General features: G+C 45.3%; 1 protein-coding gene across 10 annotated transcripts in view; it reads left to right on the top strand.

Annotated features, from left to right (window-relative positions):
• LOC143770284 (voltage-gated potassium channel KCNC1-like) overlaps positions 1-22,880 on the top strand; it is a 135,184-nt gene that overhangs the window by 74,441 nt on the left and 37,863 nt on the right. The window lies entirely within an intron of this gene.

Genomic DNA, 22,880 nt, shown 5'->3' on the forward strand with positions numbered 1-22,880 from the left:
GTCGAAATGCGTAGGGCAGGATATACACCCTATATTATTATTTTAAGGCTAGGTTCACAGTAGTGATTGGAGTTCTGTTTTCTGTTCCATTATACAGGGTGGGCCATTTAGATGGATACACCTGGGTGGGCCATTTATAAGGTTGCATCCAAAATGGCTGACTTCAAAATGGCTGCCATGGTCACCACCCATCTTGAAAAGTTTTCCCCCTCCCATATACTAATGTGCCACAAACAGGAAGTTGATATCACCAACCATTCCCATTTTATTTAGGTGTATCTATATACATGGCCCACCCTGTAGAAACAGAAAAATAGAACTCATGAAGAAAACAGATTCATTCCATGATAGATAGAAACAGTACTAGACGGACCTAGGGTCTGTTTGCTTTCTGATAGAAAGATAGATCAGAAAATATACTTTTTCTTCAATTGAAAATGGCTGATTTTTCTAGAGAAGCTCTGGAGCAAGTGTGAACCTAGTGTTACCTGGTTTTAAAGGTACCTTACATCTTATCTTGACCTTTACGGTGACCTTTAAAGAGGACCTGTCACTAAATCAAAGCATCCAGTATTTGTACTTATTTTATTCCTGCCCTGCTGCTCCCCTGGGTATTCTGCTTCTTATTTTGTTAAAATCTGTTATACGGTTCCAAAGATATGGGTCTTTGTATTTCATGCTCACAGGATCCTCTGGGGCATGTCTTTACATAATTATTCTGTGAGCCACGCCTCCTTGGTAAAAGCTCTAAAGGGAAGCTCTAAATAAAAAGGTCCATATTTCTGGAACCGTATGGCGGATTTTAAAATAACAAAAACCGGCATACTCAGGGGAGCAGCGGGAATAAACTCAGAGCAAAAACGGGACACTTTTTACAAGTCATTGCCTAGGACTTATTTTTTACTTTCGCCAATGCTCCTGCTCAAATACCGTACATGCAGCACATCATTTTTCCTTGCACAGGCCTTACCCAATATATGTGTCGTACTGATTGATGTCACTAACATAAGCCGCCTGAAAAGCATACGCGGTGGTGTAAACAGTGAGCATGCACTATGAGAAAGCGATTCAGTGTCCCCATGTATGTGACTTAGACATCACACATACATTGTGTGAAGGCTCAATATGGGGAATATCACAAGCATGATGTACGGCACATGATTGTGCACATTACCAGAAGAGGTGACTCATGAGCCGTGAGTACAATGAATCCTTGTGGATATGAATAAGGATGCATATTATGAAAAATCATAACATTAGGTGATTTAAATTAAAAAAAGCCCTGAACAAACCCTTTAAATTCTCATCTTCTTCAGTTAATTGATCTCCCCATGAAGACGACCGCTTCAGCAGATGACAGAACAGGGACAGCCCAGGAAAGTAGAGCGTGTTCTATTTTCCTCCATCTCCATGTTCAATCATCCTCCTCCTTGTGGAAAAATCTGTCGTTGCCCTGTTCATCTGCCAAATCCACGATTAAATAGAAGAGACATTTATAAGCGCCCATATACATAAGACCTGACATGAACCCTGGTGCTTATAATGGTGACCCCCGCTGTACTGCTGTCCGAGACATCCTTCAACTTCTTCATACATCTAAATCTGATAATAAAGGGGACAAGGTTGAGACTTGATGCAATGGTTGCACAGATATCAAATGTGCATGTTGATCAGTTTTTACCAAGAGGGTCTTCTTGAGTTGCATTCCAGTAAAAGTAAATGGAAATAATGTGTGTCCTTTATTTAAGGAGTTGTTAAGCCCCCATACACCATAGCCGATGATAGCTGCCAGCGGCTATCTTGCCCGACTCTTTCATATTCTCTGCCAAGAGCTCCTGTGTTCTCCACAAGGAAGACATCTCTGGTGGTGGTGGCTTATCTCAGGGAGAAAAAAAGCACAATCAATCGAAAATGAGACCTGACGGATTCTTAACTACAAAAACACCATTAGAGGAAAAACCTCCACTATACTAAACAAAAAAACACCAGAAAACAGGCAGAGATGCTTACCTGTTCAAGGCCTCCAACAATTGCACTACCCAGGGTGCACCAGGCCCAAATAGAGATAGCAAATACACAGGTGCAAATAATACCTATGCAGCCAACCTACAATCAGGAATTGGCCACTTGGAGTACCCGTGCAAAAAATAGTCTGTATGTGGCATGTTCACACAGGAATGTAAAGTATATGGTGCAAAGCCTATTAATGACGCCATATGTATAGCGGGCTAACCATGATGCATCCTGTGTGAACAGAGGCCACAGTGTACAGAGCCATCTAGGGCCCAGGCGCACCCTGGAAAAATGTACAGTGCACCAAAAACATAACAATGTATGCAAGGTATTGGTTGATATTATGGCCACAATATTGAAGCTGCCAACCCACGTCAAGGGTCCACATACAGACTATTTTTTGCACGGGTGCTCCAAGCGGCCAATTCCTGATTGTAGGTTGGCTGCATAGGTATTATTTGCACCTGTGTATTTGCTATCTCTATTTGGGCCTGGTGCACCCTGGTTAGTGCAATTGTTGGAGGCCTTGAACAGGTAAGCATCTCTGCCTGTTTTCTGGTGTTTTTTTGTTTAGTATAGTGGAGGTTTTTCCTCTAATGGTGTTTTTTTAGATTAGGACTGCCAAGATACAAGGACCCTTGACGTGGGTTGGCAGCTTCAATATTGTGGCCATAATATCAACCAATACCTTGCATACATTGTTATGTTTTTGGTGCACTGTACATTTTTCCAGGGTGCGCCTGGGCCCTAGATGGCTCTGTACACTGTGGCCTCTGTTCACACAGGATGCATCATGGTTAGCCCGCTATACATATGGCGTCATTAATAGGCTTTGCACCATATATTTTGCATTCCTGTGTGAACATGCCACATACAGACTATTTTTTGCATGGGTGCTCCAAGCGGCCAATTCCTGATTGTAGGTTGGCTGCATAGGTATTATTTGCACCTGTGTATTTGCTATCTCTATTTGGGCCTGGTGCACCCTGGTTAGTGCAATTGTTGGAGGCCTTGAACAGGTAAGCATCTCTGCCTGTTTTCTGGTGTTTTTTTGGATTCTTAACTACCCCTGACAATCATCTTTTGGGGGACTCCACACATTAGGCTGTTGGATGAATCCATCGATATCTGTGGATTCAGCCAAAGACAGTCAAATGTGTATGGGGGGTTTAGCGTAGGACTGGGACTCAATAGTTCTCCTTTGAGGAATCATGGTGGTGCCAGAGCCAATGGGTATTCCATGCATTTGGGAAAAAATTTGTGGCCCAGGTTGTTTAGGAAATGCCAAGATCCACTACTTTTTTAAGGAGTCCGATTATCCAACATCACATAGGCATGGCTAAAATTCATATGTCCCCATGGCACTGTCATGAAGGATCACCCTTAATAGTAACCTGACCTGTAATAAAGTAATGGAACCATAACAACTTATACTGGAACACAACCAAAGGATGGATCTCACTTTCGACATGATGAAGAACACACATAACTGAGCTGGACAGAAGAAAGGAACAAGTTTATGACGAGAGTGGGCCTTGGGTCCTTGGTTCCTCAGAAAGTGCTATGGCTGGCATAGCTGTAGTTAGATCCATGCATAATATATTATTCTCCAGTGGTTCCCTTTTGAAAAGAATGCAATTGCAGACCAATAAAGTACTGAACATAGATAAAATGTCCTTTTTCGAGGCACAGTGTATTTTTTACTTTCATCTCTCGCACCACTACGGTGCTGTGTTACTTCACACAGTCTCACTCCAATATCTCAATCTCCGCTGTGTATCTGGCGATTTCCCTCTTTCTCACAGTCCCTGTCCTCTTATGCATTCTGTCCAAGAGTCAGCCCAGTAGGCAATCTCACTACATCACATTTTTAGCCACACTTCACATACACAAACAGTATGGCCACCTTTTTACCTTTGATTTTCATTATGCTAGCACCACCATTTACTATACCCTGTTGAGTATAGATCAGGACTGTACGACGAGGCCACACAAGCTATCTTTTGGCCCACAAGGACTGGAATTTTCCTCAGCTTCAATATGACCTAACGCCAACCTTCCTTGGTTTGGAGACAAGTACTGAAAACCCCAAATTTGTCCAAGTATTTGGTGGACTATCCTCCAGCAGATACTCCATAGTTAAACTAAGGATACTTTTAACCCCCAATACACATTAGACTAATATTGGCTGGACCCACTGATAACGACAGGTACGGCCAACAGTCTATTGTGGGTTGGAGCACGAGACAACTTATTGCTGGGGGAGTTAAGAATCTGGCATGTCTGATTTCGGACTGCTGATCAATTTGCCCTTTCTGACATATAAGCCACAGTCAAACATGTTTAACAGTGGTTCTTTCATATAAAACACAGGATCGCTTGGACAAATGAGCGTTTCCGTGTATAAGAAAGACATCAGAGAAGGCTGCCGGTTAATATTTAGCCTACACAGAACCTGAATATTTAGCCTACATAGAACTAGAACATTTAGCCTACAGAGAACTAGAACACTTAGCTTATGCAGAACCAGAACATTTAGCCTACACATAACCAGAACATTTAGCCTACATAGAACCAGAACATTTAGCCTATAGTGAACCAGAACATTTAGCCTACACAGAACTGGAACACTTAGCCTAACAGAACCAGAACATATAGCCTACACAGAACCAGAACATATAGCCTACATAGAACCAGAACATTTAGCCTAAAAGAATCGGAACATTGAGTCTACACAGGAACAGAACATTTAGCCTAACAGAACCAGAGCATTTAGTCTACACAGAACCAGAACATTTAGTCTACACAGAACCAGAACATTTAGTCTACACAGAACCAGAATATTTATGCAGCGCCCCAGAGTCCTGGTCGTTGCAGTAATGTTGTTCTTCCACCAGGGGGAGCGATATTACGTCTGAAGGCAATAAAGGAGATCTTCTGTCCAGGTATCACAACCACACACAACACACTTCACACTCCAGCCACCAGGGGGAGCAAAGGTTCTATCTACTAGGCCACTCCTCACAGTTAGGTAAAACTGGTAGTTGGAGGGAAAGTTAGGGAGTTCCTGGCTGGGGACCGAGAGAGAAAGGTCTCCAGACCGAGCTGGCTGGAGGGAGTTCCAGTCAGATACAGACTGCGGTCTGAGGAGGACGAGGGTCCACGGAGCTGCGCCTGCCCTACGTGCGGCAGCATCCAAGGAAAGAGACATTGAGGAGAAGTGTATTGCAGTGAGTGAGAAACGAAGTCATAGAAGTCCTGTGAGAGGCTGCCTCCTTCTGAAGCGCAGGAATACCGGTGGCCAGAATACCGAGGGAGTAAGGATCTCTATGCTTTACTTCAGAGACTGGCAGTACAGTTAATTCTACGTTGGCTGCCCGACCTTCATACACAGGAGACATGGTGGCAACTTGTGGGGGCCGGGGTGTCTCTAGGGTCCCTATAAAAAGCCTCAGGCCATCAGTCATATGTGTTTTGTTCTATCCGACCACGGGGAACAGTGAGAGGAGTAATAACAGTGAGGACCTTATTGGAGCTTATGCAAGTAGGGACCTACTGTGTTACTGTGCGCATAGGAAGGCTATTGCATTCCACCTGGATAAGAGGACTCTGGATTTGCCTTCAGACCGGCCGGACTCTGCCTACCTCGTGATCCGGCGCCCTGGACTGAGGACACTGAAGCCTTCAGTAAAGGTAAAGAGACTGCAACCTTGTGTCCTCGTTATTCACTGCTCCTCACACCATCCACCATCTACACCTCTGGGAAGCCCTGGGGATACACTTCACCTGTGGGAATGTATACCATCAAGCTGCCATAACATCACCCCAGCGGACCCCTAAGCAGCGTCGGTCACCCTGAACGAATACCACAGGTGGCGTCACGAACTACCCCTTTAAAGACTTTTCCCATATATAAACTCTTTCACTGGACACCCCTGAGGGCCACGGACCGGGTCAGCCACCGTGACATCCCCACTGAGAACTGAAGGACCCGATACTGAGTACCCCACGGTCCTACTGGGGGCGATCCATTTAGCCTACACAGAACCAAAACATTTAGCCTAACAGAACCAGAACATTTAGTCCACACAGGACCAGAACATTTAGCCTACACAGAACATTTCTCGGCCAACCCCCCCGCCGTCAGATAGACCGCCTCATCGCACAGGGTTTAGGTCCTGCTTAAGAAAACAGCAGTACTGTTTTCCTCTTCAGTGTATGCCTTCATAGCACCACAAACACCATGGGCAAAACTTCCAAGTCTTCTGCTCACTACCCCCACAGTCACGGCCTTCAGTCTTCATTGTCTCTCTGCAAAGGTTAAGCTCACCGCCACTGGTGAACAGATCTTGGCCTATTTATTGCACAGGTCCTCAGCACTAAAATCTAGACCCTTACGTGACTTGTGCCCACTCCCTTGAATTAGTGCAGAACCACTTCTGTTTACAAGTTCTTTGTTGCCACCTCCTGACAGCATGGTGGTGCCGTCTTATCAGTATTACTACACGACTTTCCTTAGCTATCACCGGGCTCTTTTTGGACCAAACCATTCTCCATCTACCCTGAATACGTCATCATATAGTAAAGGAAACTTGGGCAGGATATTGCCACAATTAAGGATCACGTACTCTCCTTACGCGTGCACTATCATCTTGGCTTGTCACCTAACGATTCTCAATGACAATGTAGAAAGCTTCATCCCAATCTGATTTTTGGGTGGCACGGAATGTTATGTACTAAGTTATTACCACATGCAACATTACTAACAACGTAGGCCATCTCACTTGACATTGTGGGTCCACCATAGTCACCTAACCCTGCTGACCCTATAAACCAAGACTTATACGTGGTTTATTGGTGTTTGTAAAGGATATCTCTGCATTGCAGCTTTTCCACAATGGAAAAGGGCATATAAATCAGAGTCATCATAGTCATATAAATACACTATGATTCAGAGCTCAGGGTGAGACTGGATCAGTTATCAAAGGGAACATGTTTCACATAAATTCACCAGCGCTCATATTAAAGCTGAAATTCAATAAACTCGGGAAAATATTGGAAAGAATGTGAGCAAAAGCAGACATTGCGTAAAATGAAATTCCCTAATATACTAATTTAGGTGGGTTTTGGTGAATATCCATGCACTGGGACCCTCCCCAGTTGCAGGAGTTGGGTGGGGTGCCGGGCTACAGCTGCACACGTAGGTAAACACAGGAATAATGTCTCTAAGTCCTTCACTGGATTATTATACATATGGCATATACTATGGTGAAGTAAAATAAACGCCGCCCTTTGGGCAAAAACAGAAAAACAAACAAAACAAAGTAGTAGCATAAAGCACAGTCCTTGTAGTAGCCTGGATCCAGCCGCTCAGGAATAGCACAACACACCTCTCTGGAGTTAGCCTCTCCAGACACACTGAACACCCATTGCCCCGGAAGGCCGACTATTTAAACCCTAGACCACACCCTTGGGTGGAGATAAGGTGGACATCCTCCCACCCACTCTATGGTTGTCTACAAAAACCCAGCCCTTAAAATGACAGATTAGCCCCTCTCAATACATACTGTGCTGGAGCAAACTTCTGGGTTTCAAATCACTGAAGCTAATAGCCTCAGTGAAACGTATCTCCCCTCCAGCACTTTGCCAGTGACTTTGTCACACTATACATGCAATTTTCCACTGTATCAGTGTAGGTTGACCCAAAGTCCAATGAATCAGTAGCATAGCGGGGAGATATAAGCTGCAGCAGATGTTCCGTTTCCTCCATGTTGGAGTGAGCGTGGAGCATGGCCATCTGTGCACATGGAGTGGTATCCAGTAAGGTGAAACTGAGACATCAAACCTAATTCATTCAGAGAGAAGTAACTATTTCCTACCTCCGCATGTAAGAATCAGGGACTCACACTTCAGGATTTAAAACAAGTGCTTTAATGGTTGGTGTTTCTTTCCTTCTTAAGTGCTTATTTTCCACCTGCCCCTGGATATAGACTCTTTGTTTTGTGCAGTCATGGGTAAAATTCAATGCAAGGAATGAATCGCCTACTTAGTTCCTGCAGTTTTATAAAAGCACCTCTTAGCTTCCAAGCCTCACTTATGTACCAAGGCCAGAGACAAAGCGAATGAGCTACACTATATGGACAAAAGTATCGAGACACCTCCGCATTATCAACTGCAGGAGCTTCTATGACCCTCCATTCTAAATTTATAGGTATCAATATTGAGTCAGTCCCTCTGCAGATATAAGAGCTCACGCTGGTCTGGGAAGGATTTCTACAAGACTTTTGAGGGGTCTGTGGGAATTTTTGCCCCTTCATCCAGAAGAACATTTCTGAGGTCAGACCATGATGTTGGGGAGAGACCGGGCTCACAGTCTCCATTCTAGTTCATCCCAAAGGTGTTGTATGGAGTTGAGGTCCAGGATCTGTGAGGCCAGTCATGTTCTTCCACCAAACTCCTCCAACCTTGTCGGTATAGGCCTTGTGCACTGGGCACAGTCATGGGGAACAGAAAAGGGCCTTCACCAAAAGTCCCATAAGGCTGGAAACTACAATTGTCCACAGCATTGTCCCTGAAACTAACAGGCTGAGGCCGACCCCTGATAACAGCCCATAGCATTATCCTCCTCCACTAAACAGGGGGCACAATGAAGTCAGGGGATAACGTTCTCCTGATATTCACCTCCAGAGTCTAGTGGTGGCGGCTTTACACCACTCCATCCGACGCTCGGCATTGTGCTTGGTGATGTAAGGCTGCATGCATCTGCTCAGCCATGAGGTTTTTTTTTAAGACTTTTGAGCCTGACGGGAAAAAATAAGGTGCATGTCAATTTTTTTTAAGTGACTCCAAACAGCGCACTATCCAATCACAAGGCTGCAAAAAATTTTCAGGAAAAATCTCTTCCAAAGCATTTCAAAAACTTCAGAAAACTCTTCCAAAATCTTCCCAAGGCTATTAGCACACACAGCATCTTTAAGACTCTGGTGGAGCTGCAAAGTTTTCCAGGGCAAAAATGCAGATGTGATGCACATATTTCTATTAAAATTTTCCTCTGATAGTTCCACTCCTGGTTTTGGATTCCAAATACTGGGGAGAGAAAGCTGTCGGATAAACAATTGTATATTTCATACAAAACCCCCAAAATGGGCAGGACAAAATTGTTGGCAGCTTTACAAACTTGTGATTAAACAACTTTGCTTCAAGCATGTGATGCTCGATCAAACTCACCTGTGGCAAGTAATATGTGTGGGCAATATGAAAATCACACCTGAAACCAGATGAAAAGGCGAGAAGTTGAATCAATCTTTGCATTGTGTGTCTGCATGTGCCACACTAAGCATGAAGAACAGAAAGAGAAGAGAACCAGTCTGAGGACTTGAGAACCAAAATTGTTGAAAAATATAATCAATCGCAAAGGTACAAGTCCATCTCCAGAGACCTTGATGTTCCTTTGTCCATGGTGCACAACATAATCAAAAAGTTTACAACCCATGGCACTGTAGCTAATCTCTTTGGACGTGGATGGCAGAGAAAAAATAATGAAAGGTTGTAATGCTCAATAGTCATGGTGGTGGATAAGCAGCCCCAATCTAGTTCCCATAAAATTCAAGCTGTCCTGCAGGCTCAGGGTCCATCAGTGTCAGTGCGTACTATCCATCGACATTTGAATGAAATGAAACTCTGTGGCAGGAGACCCAAGACACAGAGACTTAAAAAAGATAAACTGCAGTTTGCCAAAATGTACTTGAGTAAGCCAACCAAAATCCTTCTGGGAAAGTATCTTGTGGACAGATGAGACCAAAATAGAGCGTTTTGGTAAAGCACGTCATTCTTCAGTTTACCAAAAACAGAATGAGGTCTACAAAGAAAAGAAAACAGTACCTACAGTGAAATATGGTGGAGGTTCAAAGATGTTTTGGGGTTGTTTTGTTGCCTCTGGCAAAAGGTGCCTTGACTGTGTGCAAGGCATCATGAAATCTGAAGATTACAAAAAGGATTTTGGGTCACAATGTAGTGCCCAGAAAGCTGGGTTTGCGTCCTAGGTCATAGATCTTCCGCTATGACAATGACTCCAAACATATGTGAAGAAGCACCTAGAAATGGATGGAAACAAAGTGCTGGAGAGTTCTGAATTGGCAGCAATTAGTCCGGATCTAAATCCAATTGATCACCTGTGGAGAGATCTTAAAATTTCTGTTGGAAGAAGGCGACTTAGCATATGAGAGATCTGGAGCAGTTTGCAAAATAGGAATAGTCAAAAATTCTAGTTGAGAGGTGTAAGAAGCTTGTGGATGGTTATAGGAAGTGATTGCCATTATTTATTCCAAAGGGTGCAACCAAATTTTGAGTTGAGAGTGCCAACAATTTTGGTTTTTTTGTGTGAAATGATGTCCAATTTGACTTTTTTTCTGTTTTCTTTGTGTTGTTCCAATAAACACAAAGGAAATAAACGTGTATAACAAAAGATGTGTAATTGCAGTAATTTTCTGAGAGAAATACTTCATTTTTTGTAGCAATTTGAAGGGTGCCAACACTTTCGGACATAACTGTATGCTACAAAGTAGCTTATTTTCACATGTATTATTGATTTATGAAATAAAAATGAATGCAACAGATACACTTTAAGAAAGCCGGATTTTAGTAGAAGCCGAGTCCCTTCATTTTCGTAGCACGGATTTCCATACCGTGTGATAAATAATACACTGCACATATCTGACGTCCACTGGGATATGCATGCGTCCTACAGACTTAGCTGTAGGATCCGTGAGCACCAGGCTAAGGCTGAACGCACACAGAATTCCACCGGAGAATAAGATCCCATCCCCCTCGCTGCAGTAGTATTCTGTGCACCATCTCAGTGTCTTCCCAGCTACACCAACCCTGCATCCAATAACGCTACACAATCAATATTGTATGGGTTGGACGCCATTACATCTGAACCAAGACATTGCATCTCCAGGAGAAAAATGAATGTCTATGACTGGAAACATTTGCTCAGTTTGACAAGGCAGCTGACCGGCTCTCCACCGCGGATCTATCATAGGACGGACAGGACATTGTTTTCTATGCTGCACCATTTTTTTTTCCCGAAGATTATTTTTTTCTTATGAAACAGCTTATCAGCCACGTAATATCTTCAGCCGGAGTATCTCCGGCCCTGCTGTGTGGCTTTCAAAGGAACCAGGGAGTTAATTAGACAGGAGTGTGAAAATGCCGCAGTAATAACCTGCAGGGAAGATCTTATGCCGTACTACATAACTGCTGCTGTGAACGGACCTGTCCGACGTAGCAACAGTATCTATGCAGGACTCGACCTGCTGCTTTAACTGTGAGTGACAGTGAAAACCCACAGATCATGAGAGAAGCCGGAGCTGAGAGAGGCGCGATGCCTGATGAGAATTTTCCCAAAACAATGTTAGAAGACGACGATAAATCATCCGTGTACTGGCTGTGAATATCAAGGATTCAACAAAACGTTCCAGAGCAAAGGAATCTTGTAGCGAGACACGCTGACTCCAGGAGGTCCTGAAGACCTCATATAAAATTAAAAGCAGCAAACACTTCTCAGGTCTTCTTACAAGGCTAATGAGCGACTCTTCCAAAACCGCAAGGGGTGCAACATTTAAAAAAAATGCACAGTAGAGATGAACGTCCAGATACCAGGTCGTTAGCCCTACAAACCGCCTCCTACCTGACGGCATCAGCAGCTCCTCTTTTGATTACGACATTGTGTGACGTTCATCAGGCCGGCTAATCAAACGTGGAGCTGCCAATGCAGGCAACTAGGGGGTAGTTCTCAGGACTTGCTAATGGTCCATGAGTAGAACCATTTTTTTGGGGGGTGCTCGGTCCAAAAAGACTAGGAGCTCCCTGGTTTCTTGTCTATGATGATTTATTTGGGTCAGGGGAAGTTTGGAGCAGGTACTTGCTCTCCTTTAGGAGACCAACTAGGTATGAAGTGTTAGGGTGCTTTCACATTACATTTAGGGACACATTTACTGGACCTTTTCGCTGTCCTGTCACCACATACACCTAGATGCCATTTTACTGGAGGTTCGGACATATGCCCCGAAGAGACCAGTTAGCGTGAACCTAGACGCAATGTGAAAGCACCCTTATTGCTCTACGAAAAATAGAAGGCAAAGTATATCTCTCCAGAGGTAACAAGCTGTCTGGTAAGTGTCTCCTATAGAAAGCAGGTCCCTATAACATCTAGATGAGGAAAAAAGATTTGCACCGTCCTTGTTCGGTATCATCTTTGGTACATGACATCTGGACACAGAGCACTGATGTGGACGCTGGGCCAGGGTAGTGCGAATCTTTTTGCGAATCTCTACTGTAAGATAATGTCAAAGATACAAGGAGCCTTTCAATACGACTAGGGATATTATCCAAGCTAGAGACACATCTTCAAACAACTGTTTCAGGGTACAATATTTGCTTCTCATCAGTGTAGGGCCAGGATTGACTGGGTTACTGGAATGCCCTTAGCGTAGCTCTTGGTGGACACAGGTGAAGAGATAATTATAGGGTCTTAAAGGCAGTGTTCCATGGGAAAAAAAAGAATACTATCTCAGAAGTGTCACAACTTGAGAAAGATCTATGTAGGTCAGTGTTTGACCCTACAAGCCTAGGTACATGACCAGTGATATTACCCAAATCAATGACCCATCTACAGGACAGTAGAGGAAAATAGTTTGTGCCAACCCCAGGAGTTACACACAATGAAGACTGTAGATCCCTTTGGATGTATAGTAATACTTTCCAGAAGAACATCTCTTTGAGAAGGACATCTGCAGAAGATCTTTCACTTCCACCATATGTTATACATACTTTTCCAATGGAATTTTAGGTAGTTGTCTTATAGTTGGTGTGAATCGGTTTGCAAGTCCCATTCCATTGGCCACAATAGTAGGCGGTGGCCGCTGGAAAGAGAGCGAGAACCTCCTCTTACCAGATGGTGTTCACGGCTTTTCTTTTGATTAGCAGGCCTGGGGCAAAGTCACGTGTGCATCACGCTGCAGCAATGATGTTGGGTCAGGCCAGCTAACCATATAAAGAACCATGGATGGTAAGAGGCTCTTCTCCCTTTCCCATGTACCAGCCACATACTACAGACCACTGTCATTGCTGATTAAATGGGATGGTCAAATAAATTTGCATCAGCTCTATTCTCAATGATCTCAAGATCTTAAAACATCAACAAAATTATGATAGACCAGTTAAAACCATGGAAGGTAAGCTTCTATGTAAAGCTACAAACATACAAGTTTCCTACTACAAGGAATCTTGTATGTTTCTACTACTAGTAATGGGTAGGTTCCTTCTGAGAATACAATGAAGTAATCATCAAAGTGTTGGGACAGTCTTAATTTCTTCATAGCTCAATATCAGTCCTTTGTTGGATTATCTGGATAACCTACTAGTTCTGAAGAAATTCTGAAGCCCACGTATTTGCCAGACCCTTGGTTGGTTATGTCTCATACACATGGTATCATATGATCATATTTATGGGGCCTTACAGTTAGATTGTAGGCTTCTTTGGGGGATGACCCCAACTTATTATCTCCATTAATGTGGAGCGCCCCCACTGCCGCAGGGCCGAGGGGTACCCGGTACCGGGCCTCTCTGTCTCGGTTCTGGGAGTGTTACGGTGGCTAGACCCGGTCCGTGACCCTGCTGAGGGGCGTCCAGTGAAAGTTGAGAGTGATGATGGTGTGGTGCAGGTCGCAATGAATAACGAGGACACCAGGTTGCAGTCTCTTTACCTCTTTACTGAAGGCTTCAGGATCCTCAATCCGGAGTACGGTTAACAGGGCTGGCTGGGACCGGCCGGTCCGATGGCACCTCCAGAGTTCCCTTTACAGGTGGAAATCTGTGCCTACCTTCTAGCGCTTGTGTGTTGTAGTCCTTCCCTGCTTAGCACCACGGGATAGTCCTCACGACTGTGGTGTCTGTTTCTGAAGTTCCCTCACAACTGATTCTGATGTTCTTCTCCGTCCCCCCAGATGATATGGCTAGGACGCACCCGTATGACGGGTAGGCCTGGAGGTCTTCCGGGACCCTAGAGTTGCCCCTCTCCAACTGTTGCCCCCTATGTCTGCTTAGGTGATTTGGGTGAGACAGCCCACCTATAACTGACTGTCCTGCCATAGGTTTGAAGTAAGGCCTGGAGCTCAATACTTCCTCGGCGTTTCCGGCCACCGGCTACGCGCCTCAGTAGGATGTTGCCTCGGTCTTACAGCACGACTCCTAATGGTGTTTTCTCCTTGTTGCGTTGATCTCGTTTCTCACTCTTCACAATAAACCTCGCTTCTTGTCCTTTCTTGGGGTACCGCCGCAATGAAGTGCAGGCGCGGTCCCGTAACGTTCTTTCTGTTCGCTAGGCCTCTGTCAGGATCCCACCCCTGACAGGGACCCCTCTGAATCTTCCCCTGCAACACCCTCTGCCACAGGATGTTGCCTGGTTCCAACCCAGTCAACTTTCTGTCTAACTTCCTATCTAACCCCCAGTTTTACCAGATTGTGAGGAGTGGCCTAATACATAGCACCCTTAGCTTCCCCTGGAGGCCAGACTGTGAAGCGTATTGGTGTCTGTGATACCTGGTCAGGTGAACTCCTTCAGTGCCATCAGACGTACCGACACCCCTCTTAGCGGCGGAGCATCAGTACTGCAACGACCAGGACTCTGGGGCGCTGCAAATGCATTATGTAGAAATTAAGAGGAACAACTCTTCATGTCTCATCTTCCCTGTTGTGAATTTGCTTTTTGCTCCCTCTAGTGGTTACTAGTTTTTTGACTCTGGTTTTTCTGTCATTCCTTTTATCCGCACCTGGGTCGTTAGTTAGGGGTGTTGCTATATAAGCTCCCTGGACCTTCAGTTCAATGCCTGGCAACGTAGTTATCAGAGCTAGTCTGCTGTGCTCTTGTCTACTGATCCTGGTTCCAGTTATATCAGCTAAGTCTGCCTTTTGCTTTTTGCTATTTGTTTTGGTTTTGTATTTTTGTCCAGCTTGTTCCAAATCTATATCCTGACCTTTGCTGGAAGCTCTAGGGGGCTGGTGTTCTCCCCCCGGACCGTTAGACGGTTCGGGGGTTCTTGAATTTCCAGTGTGGATTTTGATAGGGTTTTTGTTGACCATATAAGTTACCTTTCTTTATTCTGCTATCAGTAAGCGGGCCTCTCTGTGCTAAACCTGGTTCATTTCTGTGTTTGTCATTTCCTCTTACCTAACCGTCATTATTTGTGGGGGGCTTCTATCCAGCTTTGGGGTCCCCTTCTCTGGAGGCAAGAAAGGTCTTTGTTTTCCTCTACTAGGGGTAGCTAGATTCTCCGGCTGGCGCGTGTCATCTAGAATCAACGTAGGAATGATCCCCGGCTACTTCTAGTGTTGGCGTTAGGAGTAGATATATGGTCAACCCAGTTACCACTGCCCTATGAGCTGGATTTTTGTATTCTGCAGACTTCCACGTTCCTCTGAGACCCTCGCCATTGGGGTCATAACAGTTTGCCAGGCCAGTATTAAATGTTTAATGCATTGCAGAAGAGGGATTATAAGAAAGAAGATTCTGAGTTTTTTTTTTCTTTTTCCCCTTTACCTCAGAGTGGCTATGCTTGCTGCAGACATGAATGTCCAGACCTTGATTACAAGTGTGGACCAGCTGGCTACTCGTGTGCAGGGCATACAAGACTATGTTATCAGAAATCCTAGGTCAGAACCTAAAATACCGATTCCTGAACTGTTTTCCGGAGACAGGTTTAAGTTTAGGAATTTCGTGAACAATTGTAAATTGTTTTTGTCCCTGAGACCCTGTTCATCTGGAGATTCTGCTCAGCAAGTAAAGATTGTTATTTCGTTCTTACGGGGCGACCCTCAGGATTGGGCTTTTTCGCTGGCGCCAGGAGATCCGGCATTGGCTGATCTTGATGCGTTTTTTCTGGCGCTCGGTTTACTTTATGAGGAACCCAATCTTGAGATTCAGGCAGAAAAGGCCTTGCTGGCTATGTCTCAGGGGCAGGACGAGGCTGAAGTGTATTGCCAAAAATTTCGGAAATGGTCCGTGCTGACACATTGGAACGAGTGTGCACTGGCCGCTAATTTTAGAAATGGCCTTTCTGAAGCCATTAAGAATGTTATGGTGGGTTTTCCCATTCCCACAGGTCTGAATGATACTATGGCACTGGCTATTCAAATTGACCGGCGGTTGCGGGAGCGCAAAACCGCAAATTCCCTCATGGTGTTGTCTGAACAGACACCTGATTTAATGCAATGTGATAGAATCCTGACTAGAAATGAGCGGAAAATTCATAGATGCCGGAATGGCTTGTGCTACTACTGTGGTGATTCTACACATGTTATCTCAGCATGCTCTAAACGTATAGCTAAGGTTGTTAGTCCTGTCACCGTTGGTAATTTGCAACCTAAATTTATTCTGTCTGTAACTTTGATTTGCTCACTGTCATCTTATCCTGTCATGGCGTTTGTAGATTCAGGTGCTGCCCTGAGTCTCATGGATCTTTCATTTGCTAAGCGCTGTGGTTTTACTCTTGAACCATTAGAAAATCCTATTCCTCTTAGGGGTATTGATGCTACACCATTGGCAGCAAATAAACCGCAGTATTGGACACAGGTTACCATGTGCATGACTCCTGAACACCGCGAGGTGATACGTTTCCTGGTTTTACATAAAATGCATGATTTGGTTGTTTTAGGGCTGCCATGGTTACAGACCCATAATCCAGTCCTGGACTGGAAGGCTATGTCAGTCTCAAGTTGGGGCTGTCGTGGTATTCATGGGGATTCCCTGCCTGTGTCTATTGCTTCTTCTACGCCTTCGGAAGTTCCGGAGTATTTGTCTGATTATCAGGATGTCTTCAGTGAGTCTGAGTCCAGTGCACTGCCTCCTCATAGGGACTGTGACTGTGCTATAGATTTGATCCCAGGCAGTAAATTTCCTAAGGGAAGACTGTTTAATCTGTCGGTACCTGAACATACCGCTATGCGTTCATATATCAAGGAGTCTCTGGAGAAAGGACATATTCGTCCGTCTTCTTCCCCTCTTGGTGCGGGATTCTTTTTTGTGGCAAAAAAGGACGGATCTTTGAGACCTTGTATTGATTATCGGCTTTTAAATAAGATCACTGTCAAATTTCAGTATCCTTTACCGCTGTTGTCTGACTTGTTTGCCCGGATTAAGGGTGCCAAGTGGTTCACCAAGATAGACCTTCGTGGTGCGTACAACCTTGTGCGCATTAAGCAAGGTGATGAATGGAAAACCGCATTCAATACGCCCGAAGGTCATTTTGAGTACTTGGTGATGCCTTTTGGGCTCTCCAATGCGCCTTCAGTTTTTCAGTCCTTTATGCATGACATTTTCCGGAAGTATCTGGATAAATTTTTGATTGTTTATCTGGATGATATTTTGTTTTTTTCTGATAATTGGGATTCGCATGTGGAGCAGGTCAGGTTGGTCTTTAAAATTTTGCGTGAAAATTCTTTGTTTGTCAAGGGCTCAAAGTGTCTCTTTGGTGTTCAGAAGGTTCCCTTTTTGGGGTTCATTTTTTCCCCTTCTGCTGTGGAGATGGACCCAGTCAAGGTCCGAGCTATTCTTGATTGGACTCAGCCCTCGTCAGTTGAGTCTTCAGAAGTTCTTGGGCTTCGCTAACTTCTACCGTCGTTTTATCGCTAATTTTTCTAGCATTGTGAAACCTTTGACGGATATGACCAAGAAGGGCTCCGATGTAGCTAACTGGGCTCCTGCTGCCGTGGAGGCTTTCCAGGAGTTGAAACGCCGGTTTACTTCGGCGCCTGTTTTGTGCCAGCCTGACGTCTCACTTCCCTTTCAGGTTGAGGTGGATGCTTCGGAGATTGGGGCAGGGGCCGTTTTGTCGCAGAGAGGCCCTGGTTGCTCTGTTATGAAACCTTGTGCCTTTTTCTCTAGGAAATTTTCGCCTGCCGAGCGAAATTATGATGTGGGCAATCGGGAGTTGTTGGCCATGAAATGGGCATTTGAGGAGTGGCGTCATTGGCTCGAGGGTGCTAAGCATCATGTGGTGGTCTTGACTGATCACAAAAATCTGATGTATCTCGAGTCTGCTAAACGCCTTAATCCGAGACAGGCCCGCTGGTCATTGTTTTTCTCCCGCTTTGATTTTGTTGTTTCGTATTTACCAGGTTCAAAGAATGTGAAGGCCGATGCTCTTTCTAGGAGCTTTGTGCCTGATGCTCCTGGAGTCGCTGATCCTGTTGGTATTCTTAAAGATGGAGTTATCTTGTCAGCTATTTCTCCGGATCTGCGACGTGTGTTGCAGAGATTTCAGGCTGATAGGCCTGAGTCTTGTCCACCTGACAGACTGTTTGTCCCGGATAAGTGGACCAGCAGAGTCATTTCCGAGGTTCATTCCTCGGTGTTGGCAGGTCACCCGGGAATTTTTGGCACCAGAGATCTGGTGGCCAGGTCCTTTTGGTGGCCTTCCTTGTCAAGGGATGTGCGGTCATTTGTGCAGTCCTGTGGGACTTGTGCTCGAGCTAAGCCTTGCTGTTCTCGTGCCAGCGGTTTGCTCTTGCCCTTGCCTGTCCCGAAGAGACCTTGGACACATATCTCCATGGATTTCATTTCTGATCTTCCGCTATCTCAGGGCATGTCCGTTATCTGGGTGATATGTGATCGCTTCTCCAAGATGGTCCATTTGGTTCCTTTGCCTAAGCTGCCTTCCTCTTCCGATCTGGTTCCTGTGTTTTTCCAGAACGTGGTTCGTTTGCACGGCATCCCTGAGAATATTGTGTCAGACAGAGGATCCCAGTTCGTTTCCAGGTTCTGGCGATCCTTTTGTAGTAGGATGGGCATTGATTTGTCGTTTTCGTCTGCTTTCCATCCTCAGACTAATGGACAGACGGAGCGAACCAATCAGAATTTGGAGGCTTATTTGAGGTGTTTTGTTTCTGCTGATCAGGACGATTGGGTGACATTCTTGCCGTTGGCTGAGTTTGCCCTTAATAATCGGGCTAGTTCCGCCACCTTGGTTTCGCCTTTTTTCTGCAACTCTGGTTTCCATCCTCGCTTTTCTTCGGGTCATGTGGAGCCTTCTGACTGTCCTGGGGTGGATTCTGTGGTGGATAGGTTGCAGCAGATCTGGAATCATGTGGTGGACAACTTGAAGTTGTCACAGGAGAAGGCTCAGCGCTTTGCCAACCGCCGCCGCGGTGTGGGTCCCCGACTACGCGTTGGGGATTTGGTATGGCTTTCTTCCCGCTTTGTTCCTATGAAGGTCTCCTCTCCCAAATTTAAACCTCGTTTTATTGGGCCTTACAAGATATTGGAAATCCTTAATCCTGTATCTTTTCGTCTGGATCTTCCTGTGTCGTTTGCTATTCACAATGTATTTCATAGGTCTTTGTTGCGGCGGTACATTGTGCCTGTAGTTCCTTCTGCTGAGCCTCCTGCTCCGGTGTTGGTTGAGGGCGAGTTGGAGTACGTGGTGGAGAAGATCTTGGATTCTTGCCTCTCCAGGCGGAGGCTTCAGTACCTGGTCAAGTGGAAGGGCTATGGTCAGGAGGATAATTCCTGGGTGGTCGCCTCTGATGTTCATGCGGCCGATTTAGTTCGTGCCTTTCATGCCGCTCATCCTGATCGCCCTGGTGGTCGTGGTGAGGGTTCGGTGACCCCTCACTAAGGGGGGGGTACTGTTGTGAATTTGCTTTTTGCTCCCTCTAGTGGTTACTAGTTTTTTGACTCTGGTTTTTCTGTCATTCCTTTTATCCGCACCTGGGTCGTTAGTTAGGGGTGTTGCTATATAAGCTCCCTGGACCTTCAGTTCAATGCCTGGCAACGTAGTTATCAGAGCTAGTCTGCTGTGCTCTTGTCTACTGATCCTGGTTCCAGTTATATCAGCTAAGTCTGCCTTTTGCTTTTTGCTATTTGTTTTGGTTTTGTATTTTTGTCCAGCTTGTTCCAAATCTATATCCTGACCTTTGCTGGAAGCTCTAGGGGGCTGGTGTTCTCCCCCCGGACCGTTAGACGGTTCGGGGGTTCTTGAATTTCCAGTGTGGATTTTGATAGGGTTTTTGTTGACCATATAAGTTACCTTTCTTTATTCTGCTATCAGTAAGCGGGCCTCTCTGTGCTAAACCTGGTTCATTTCTGTGTTTGTCATTTCCTCTTACCTAACCGTCATTATTTGTGGGGGGCTTCTATCCAGCTTTGGGGTCCCCTTCTCTGGAGGCAAGAAAGGTCTTTGTTTTCCTCTACTAGGGGTAGCTAGATTCTCCGGCTGGCGCGTGTCATCTAGAATCAACGTAGGAATGATCCCCGGCTACTTCTAGTGTTGGCGTTAGGAGTAGATATATGGTCAACCCAGTTACCACTGCCCTATGAGCTGGATTTTTGTATTCTGCAGACTTCCACGTTCCTCTGAGACCCTCGCCATTGGGGTCATAACACTTCCCATGGACTATACCTGTATTTATGAACCTGTGACTTTCCATCCGTTGCAAAACTACAAATGCAATCATGCCCAGACATGGTCTGCAATTCTTGTGTTCATTACTCAGTGACATTTTATACATTGTTTAATCTTCAGACAAAGGAACTACTCAGTGGGTACATGGCATGCAAATATCCAGGATATTCTTAACACATGGACTTGAGCCAATATGAAAAAAACAGATATGTTAATGTGCATAGCCGCAAATCTAGTTAGTGCTTCATTTGTATAAACTTTATACTTTGAAGAAGAAAGAAAAGGAAACTTGTCACTTAATTCATGCTGTCCAAACCGTGGGTAGCATGAATCAGAACCTCGACGTTTCAGAGAAAATATAGTTAAAAGATCTGTAGAGGAATATAGCCGTAGACAAGACTAGTTCCTCTCACTATGGGAGAGATCTGTCAATCATCTGGACTGATCCAAGGAGAAGCCGGCCAGAGGCAGTGATAGTGATTGACTGATCCAGGTGATTGACGGGTCTCTCCCATAGTGAGAGGCGTTAGTCTCATCTCTAGCTATGGTCCCCAGCCGGCATCCTTCCCATACCGATTCAGGTGATCGACAGGCCTCTCCCATAGAGAAAGGAGATAGTCTCATCTCTGGCTATGATCCCTGGCCAACCTCTCCCCGCACCGCTTCAGGTGATTGACAGGTCTCTCCCACTGTGAGAGGAGCTAGTCTTTCTCTGCTATGGTCCTCTCTGGCCTCTCCCCGCACAGCTTTAGGTGATTGACAGGTCTCTCCCAAGTGAGAGGCGTTAGCCTCGTCTCTGGCTATGGTCCACAGCTAGCCTATCCCCGCATTGCACACCACTTCAGGTGATAGACAGGTCTCTCCCATAGCAAGAGAAGCTAGTCTTGTCTCTGGCTATGTTCCTGGCCAGCCTTTGCCCTCACTGCTTCAGATGATTGACAGGTCTCTCCCAAGTGAGAGGAGTTAGTCTCATCTTTGGCTATGGTCCCCAGCTAACCTCTCCCTGCACCGCTTCAGGTGATTGGCAGGTCTCTACCATAGCAAAAGGAGTTAGTCTTGTTTCTGGCTATGGTCTCCGGCTGGCCTCTAGCCGCACTGCTTCAGGTGATCAACAGGTCTTTCCCATAGAGAAAGGAGCTGGTCTTGTCTCTGGCTATGGTCCAGGCTGGCCTCTCCCCACACTGCTTCAGATGATTGACAGGTCTCTCCCATAGAGAAAGGTGCTAGTCTCGTATATGACTGTGGTCCCCAAGTGACCTCTCACAGCAAAGCTTCAAGTGATTGACAGGTCTCTGCATTAATGAGAGGAGCTAGTCTTGTCTGTGGCTATGGTCACCAACCAGCTTTTATCCACACTACTCTAGGTGATTGACAGGACAATCTCATAGCAAAAGTGGATAGTCTCATCTCTGGCTATAGTCCCTGGCCAACCACTCCCCGCACTGCTTCAGGTGATTGACAGGTCTCTCCCATAGAGAGTGGAACTAGTCTTGTCTCTGTCTATGGTCCCAGCAGTCCTCTCCCCACCCCACTTCAGGTGATTGACAGGTCTCTCCCACAGAGCAAGGTGCTAGTATCGCCTATGACTGTGGTCCCCAGCTGAGCTATACCCGCAAAGCTTCAAGTGATTGACAGGGCTCTCCCATAGCGAGAGGAGCTGGTATTGTCTTTTGCTATGGTGCTCAGATGGCCTCTCCCCTCACCACTTCAGCTGATTGACAGGTCTCTCCCATAGCAAGAAAAGTTAGTCTTGTGGCTGGCTATGGCCCACCGACCGGCCTCTCCCCACACTGCAATGTCCCATTAGACAATCAGCCTATTGGTCAAGTGCAGCCCATAACCCAAGTTGGTTTGTAATCCATCGCTAACGAGAAATTAAAAAATAAGTGTCTGAGCTCATATCTAAGCTAGCTAGCTACATCTAAGTGCATAGAGAAGTTTGAGTGCAACAATAAGTTGCTGATGTTGCAGCATATATTATTTAAATGCGCTTCAATGGAAAACTGGTCAGATGTTGTGGGCATCATTACAAGGTCAGAAGGTTGCCAGAATCCTCTTTCGGTCAATAATTCAGCACTTCACATTGCTTTGAGGTCTGGGTTCTTTATATGAATGTATACATTCTACTTTGGTACCATATAGATCATGGCTTCTCAACAATTTTCATCTGGGGCCTCACCAGCCAGAAAGTTAAGATGCCTGGACCTCACCAGTGGTCATTGTTCCTGCCAAAACAAAATAAAAAAAATAAAACCCCAAAATCCTAATCATTGCTTTATCTCTCATTTGACCCATTAAAACATCTACTATACAAAATAAGCAAAAAAGGGTTCACTTAGTGATACACTTTATAGTGCATAACATTTCACCTACTGCTGAAGGTGTCCTCCGGCATCTGGCACCAAG

The sequence above is a fragment of the Ranitomeya variabilis genome, chromosome 4 (assembly GCF_051348905.1).
Source record: "Ranitomeya variabilis isolate aRanVar5 chromosome 4, aRanVar5.hap1, whole genome shotgun sequence".
Taxonomy (NCBI): Eukaryota; Metazoa; Chordata; class Amphibia; order Anura; family Dendrobatidae; genus Ranitomeya; species Ranitomeya variabilis.